This window comes from Cervus elaphus, chromosome 31 (genome assembly GCF_910594005.1).
Source record: "Cervus elaphus chromosome 31, mCerEla1.1, whole genome shotgun sequence".
NCBI lineage: Eukaryota > Metazoa > Chordata > Mammalia > Artiodactyla > Cervidae > Cervus > Cervus elaphus.
Genome location: NC_057845.1, coordinates 20,532,351 through 20,539,094, shown reverse-complemented (window position 1 = coordinate 20,539,094; position 6,744 = coordinate 20,532,351). Strand labels below are relative to the sequence as shown.

General features: G+C 42.5%; 1 pseudogene; it reads left to right on the top strand.

The window, feature by feature from the left end:
- The first annotated feature begins 3,525 nt into the window (after positions 1-3,525).
- LOC122687296 lies at positions 3,526-5,510 on the top strand (annotated as a pseudogene).
- The last annotated feature ends 1,234 nt before the right edge of the window (positions 5,511-6,744 follow it).

Here is a 6,744-nt window from a genome sequence, read left to right as displayed (position 1 = left end):
TGACCCTATACTGGATATTGAAAGCAAGGGAGGATGCTTTAAAGAACATTATTGAATAACTGGCAGAATTTGAATATTGACAGTGTATTATATCATAGCACTAAACTTCCTAAATGTGATCAGTGAACTTGTGGTTATGTGAGAAAATGTCCTTATTAAGAAATACATATTGAAGTATTTAGAAATAAAAAGATATGATATCTATAACTAACTTTTATATAATTTAGAGGAAAATTAACAGTAATATATATTACGCAGGACTTCCCTGGTGGCTCAGACGGTGAAGCATCTACCTACAATGCGGGAGACCCGGATTCAATCCCTGGGTCGGGAAGATCTCCTGGAGAAGGAAATGGCACCCCACTCCACTATTCTTGCCTGGAAAATCCCATGGACGGAGGAGCCTGGTAGGCTACAGTCCATGGGGTCGCAAAGAGTTGGACATGACTGAGTGACTTCACTCACTCAATATATATTATAAATGTTGCTCAGTCATGTCCAGCTCTTTGTGACCCCATGAACGGCAGCATGCCAGGCTTTCCTATCCATCATCAACTCCTGGAGCTTGCTCAAACTCATGTCCATCACGTTGGTGATGCCATCCAACCATCTCATCCTCTGTTGCCTCCTTCTCCTCCTGCCTTCAATCTTTCCCAGTATCAGGGTTTTTTCCAATGAGTCAGTTCTTCACATCAAGTGGCCAAAGTATTGGAGTTTCAGCTTCAACATCAGTCCTTCCAATGAATATTCAGGACTGATTTCCTGTAGGATTGACTGGTTTGATCTCCTTACCGTCCAAGGGACTCTGAGTGATAAGGTAAACGTGGGAAATAGCAGATCTGGATTAAAGGTACTCAAGAAATTTTTGTAATTTTCTTGCAACTCATCTGTAACTTTTAAAGTATTTTTTTAAAGGTTTTGTCCTAAAATGGTTAAATGGAGCAATTGGTCACATGCAGTTTGGCCTAAAATGTATTGTTTTCAGTATTTTAACACATTATTGATCAGAGATGTATTAACACCATAGGTGTTAGCTTCTGCAAAAATCCCTGGTCAATAATGTGTTAAACTGTAATAAGGCTTTTATTTTCTTTGGTAAGAAATAGCAAGTGTTTTGATCATTTAATAATGATAACCTTTCCTCCTTTGGGTGCTTTGAAAACCAAATAGTAGCATAAATATTTTGTGTATATTATATTTTCAGGAAGGAATTAGATCTGAATAATTTAGATTAAAATACTACTTATAATTTTCTGTATTTAAGTCCTATACTTATTCTGAACTAGAAAGATTTGGACCAAGTAAGGAGATTTGAAAACAAACTGAAGAGTTAATGACCAACTCTAAAGTCTACCTGGTGTAAAATGTCAAAATGTAACTTTGGTAACTTCCTGATACCTGTCAACACTCCATGATGATCTGATTTGCCACCATACTCCTCCATTTTCCTGTGATTGTCCAGGGATATTTTCTGGTTAGAAAATTTCATATTACTTAATTTCTTTACATTTTAATTCTTCACATTTTAAAGTAAGCTTCATGGAAACAATGCAGTCATTGTCCCCCACACCAATCTCCATCCCTCATCTCCCGTGTCATTCCATTTTCTTACTTTTACCTTCTTTGACCCTGTTACCCTTCCCCATTGTATCCTTCTCTATCTTTTCTTTTTTAAATTGAAAACTTTCTTCCTGGTTCACCATACTAGCCTCACCTTAGTTTCAGCTTTCATCATCTCATGCTTAGATCACCGTAACCATCTCAAAACTGGTCTTCTGCCTCTAGGCTCTCCCAACAAACCCACATGTTACAGAAGTATTTATTTTTAGAAATTCAAAATCTATACACTTGTCTATAATATCCAATTTAAACTTTCCAGAATGATACTCAAGGTCCTCCAGGACTAGCACCAAATAACTAATACCACAATTTCCCAGCACAAAATCTCCTCCCCAGCCATCTAGGTTTTTGCTGTCATTTCCTTATCTCTAAGAGATCAAACCAAGTTTTTTCCTCCTTAAATAACCTGAGAGAGCTTTGTTTCTCTCTTCTTTCCCAGTTATCCATCATTGACATATTTAGGACAAAGGTCAAGAGGTTCCCCTGGTGGCTCAGATGGTAAAGAATCCACCTGCAATGCAGGAGACCTGAGTTCTATCCCTGGGTTGGGAAGATCCCTTGGAGGAGGGCATGAGAACCCACTCCAGTATTCTTGCCTGGAGAATCCCCATAGACAGAGGAGCCTGGCTGGCTACAGTCCATGAAGTTGCAAAGAGTCGGACACGACTGAGCAACTTTCACTCAAAAGGTTTTCTTCTACTTAGGAGCAGACACCGAAGATGCCCTGGGCCACGTCCCTTTGGCCCATTTGACATTTGTACCACTATTGTGAATGATTGCATGAATATTGCAATGCTCTGGCTTCAGTCTTATACCGTCTAAGCAGGGTTATAGCCTGGAACTACAGGAGAGTTAATAAATGATAAGGGATGGAAGTCAGTGGATAAATGCCCCAGCCTCCCCACCCTTAACTGAACAATTCAGTTATTGTTCAGTCACTAAGTCATATTTGCCTCTTTGTGACCCCATGGACTGCTGAGCCACATTCAATGTGGTTCTACAGATAATCCTCAGAGTAAATGAGTCTCATTTTACCACAGTGATTTCTATCTGGGTAGCATACCCTTTATTGACTCTCTCTTTTTCTTGTCTTACTCTGCTCACTTCCTCACTCTGTTTCCTGGGATTTATAGCTTCAGTCCTCAGGTAAAGACACTTGAACTTGCTATATCCAAGTCCTTGCTTAGGCTCCACTTTTGCAGGACCCAAGACATAAAACAATATTCATTATTCTTCTATTCCTTTATTAACAAAACCCCACGTTTTATCTGTACCCATGACCACATAATTAGAGGTTACATTTTTCCACCATCTTTGCAACTAAATGAGTATATATGACTTGTTTACCAATGGGATATATGTGAACTTATATGCCAACCTAGACATTAAAAGAAATGTAGGTGAGCTTTTCTTTCTCCTTTTTCTGTTCCCGATGGCTGAGATGAAGGTGTGATGGCAAGAACTGCAACAGCCGTGATGGGCCCAGAGATGGAAGCCGTCTTTTAAGGACAGACCGATCTGCTCCTCCCACTCTGTGCATTACCTCACTGTGAGCTGATACAGGAGAGAAAAATACCCTTCTCTCTTCTCGGGTCATGGTATTATAGAGATCTCTGTTTTAAAGTGGCTTAGGCAATATCCTTAGTTTGGACAAAGTCATACAGCTTTTAAGTAAGAGATTTCACAACTCGAGCTCTTAGCAAGCCATTCATTTGTTGTGGCTATGTAATATCCCTCTTACGTGTCTACATTTTGGGTCAGCAAAAAGACTGAGTAATACTGCATTACGTAAGACATGTTCCAGAAGAGACGATTTCCCTCCCTTTTTCCAGTGGAGGAGGGAAGGCGTGGTTCTGAGTCCCTTCAAAAATATAAACAAAGCCAGTTCTCTTACATCTACTGCCGATGAGTTGCTCTGTAAGAAGCAACAACCTCGCTTTCTCCTCTCTGCCATCCCTGGGCAGCCATAAAATAACAACTCTGTATCAGTGCATCTCCATCCATGCTGGCCAGGATGGTGTCCAGATCAGCATTGCTGGCTGGTAGCTCTACCGCTTGAAACATGGCACCCGGTCCAATGGCCAGATGCCAAGTGACAAGACCACTGGGGTAGGAGACGACTCCTTCAACAACATCTTCACAGAGAGAAGTGCTGGGAGGCATGTGCCTAGGGCAGTTTTGCAGACCTGGAACTCACAGTCATTGATGAAGTTCACACAGGCACATACCGCCAGCTCTTCCACCTTGAGCAGCTCATCACAGACAAGGAAGATGTTGCCAGTAACTATGCCCAACGTTTTTTCAGTACACCACTGGCCAGGTGACAGTTCAACCATAAAGAAAGCTGAGCACAGAAGAATTGCTGCTTTTGAACTGTGTTGTTGGAGAAGACTCTTGAGAGTCCCTTGGACTGCAAGGAGATCCAACCAGTCCATCCTAAAGGAGATCAGTCCTGAATATTCATTGGAAGGACTGATGCTGAAGCTGAAGCTCCAATACTTTGGCCACCCAATGCAAAGAACTGACTCATTGGAAAAGACCCTGATGCTGGGAAAGATTGAGGGCAGGAGGAGAAGGGGACGACAGAGGATGAGATGGTTGGATGGCATCACCAACTCAATGGACATGAGTTTGAGCAAGCTCCAGGAGTTGGTGATGGACAGGGAAGCCTAACGTGCTGCAGTCCATGGGGTCACAAAGAGTCAGACACAACTCAGCGACTGAACTGAACTGACTGGCAAGCGGATCCCTAACCTCATCATGGACCAAACTCAGAAACTGACTGACCAGTCACAGGTCTGCAAGGCTCCTCGGTTCTCCACCAAGAGAACTGGTTCTAGGCTCACCTCCGTGCTGGTGAAATATCTGTTGATTATGCCAAGAAGTCCAAGCTGGAGTTCTCCATTTACTCAGTGACCCCAGGTTTCCACAGCTGTAGTTGAGCCCTACAACTCCATCATCACCACCCACGCCTCCTGAAGCACTCTGGCTGTGCTTTCATGGTAGACAATGAGGGCACCTATGACGTCTGTTTTAGAAACCTTGATATTGAGTAACCAACATTTACTAACCTAAACATCAAGGTTTGTCCTCCATAACTGCTTCCCTAAGGTTTGATGGAACTCTGAATGCCTGGTGCTTTTTTGTTGGTTTGTTTTTATTTATTTATTTTGGCCACTTTTGCACTGCAAGATCTTAATTCCCTGATCAGGGATGGAATTCATGCCCGCTGCCATGGAAGTGTTGAGTCTTAGCCACTTGACCACCAGGGAAGTCCTAGAACCCTGAATGTTGATCTGACAGAATTCCAGACCAACCTGGTGCCACTTCCCCTGGCCACATATGCCCCTGTCATTTCTGCTGAGAAAGCCTACCATGAAAGGCTCTCTGTAGCAGAGGTCACCAGTGCTTGCTTTGAGCCAGCTAACTAGATGGTGAAATGTGACCTTCACCGTGGTAAATGCATGGCCCGCTGCCTATTGTACAATGGCGATTTGGTTCCCAAAGATGTCAGTACTGCCACTGTTATCATCAAGACCAAGGGGACCATCCAGTTCATGGAACGGTGCCCCACTGGCTTCAGAGTTGACATTAGCTACCAGCCTCCCACTGTAATACCTGGCAGACTCCTGGCCGAAGGACAGTCAGCCGTGTGCATGCTGAGCAACACCACAGCCATCACTAAGGCCTGAGCTCGCTTAGATCACAGGTTTGACCCGATGCCTGCCAAGCATGCCTTTGTTCACTGGTACATGGGTGAGCGCATGCAGGAAGGAGAGTTTTCTGAGGCCCGTGTGGACACGGCTGCCCTTGAGAAGGGTTATGTGGACAATGGTGTGGATTCTGTTGAAGGAGAGGTAGAAGAAAAAGGAGAGAAATACTCAAGTTAAAAACGTCACCCAGGTATTGCTTTTACAGGGAAGTTTATTCTATTTTAAATGTGGAAAAGCTGTGGTCCAATCAGTTAATTTGCATGTGGCAGTGTATATCCTCATATACAATTACTGCTTTTTAAAAATGCTTTTCAAAAATGATACTTTGTTACAGACCCAAGCTATCCATTTTTTCTCTGATGGGTTTGGATAAAATCTTTCCTGTCTTAAATGAAAATGCAAACAAAATGAAGAAGCTGTGAAGCTATACAGAAAACTTAAATTTATTGTCATTTTTACAATACCCAAGGCAAAATATTTACTCATAACATGGGCTGAACTGTGACCACCCCCCAAGTTTGTGTATTGAAGTCCTAACCTCCAACCTGTGTCTCAGAATGTGACTATATTTGGAAATAAAATATTTAAAGTAACACTTAATTTTTAAAAAGGCCATTAAGGAGGGCCCTAACCCAATCTGACTAGTGTCTTCATAATAAGAGGAAATTTTAACACACACAGACATCAAGGAGGTTCACACAGAGAAAAGACCATGACAAAAGGCAGGGAGAGGGTGGCCCTCTATCTGCAAGCCAAAGAAAAGGGCCAGAGAGGAAACCAAACCATCACCTTGGTCCAAGACAACTTGATCTTGACCTTGATCTTAATCTTGGACTTCCAATCTCCAGGCTATGCGAAATAAACATCTACTATTTAAGCCACCTAATCCCTGGATCAGGAAGATCCCCTGGAGAAGGAAATGGCAACCCACTCCAAACTTCTTGCCTGGGAAATCCCATGGACAGAGGAGCCTGGCGGGCTGTAGCCAATAGCACTGCAGAGTCGGATGTGACTGAGTAACTGAGAGTTGATGCTAACTGAGTCCTAGGTACTTTGTTATAGCAGCCCTAGCAAAGTAATAACATCATTTACCTTAAAAATAGCAGAAGGACCTAGCCTCTAATTCCACTGGATTTAAATAAGTAAATGAACAGTGATGGTGTCCTACTGCTAGGAAACATCAAGAAAGGTTTTCTCGATAACAAGCCATCCATTAAATAAACACATTTTAATTCAGCTTGACTAAGGGAGATGAGTAGTGGCATGACCTAGCTTAGACATTTGTAACATTCAGAAAGGACACAAGAGCCTCTGTGAACCATTCTCACTTGGCTAAATGTAAAATGACATTGGTCTAGATTCATCTGAGATGATGAAGCAGCAGAATTCTGAACAACAAGCTAAGCAGCTG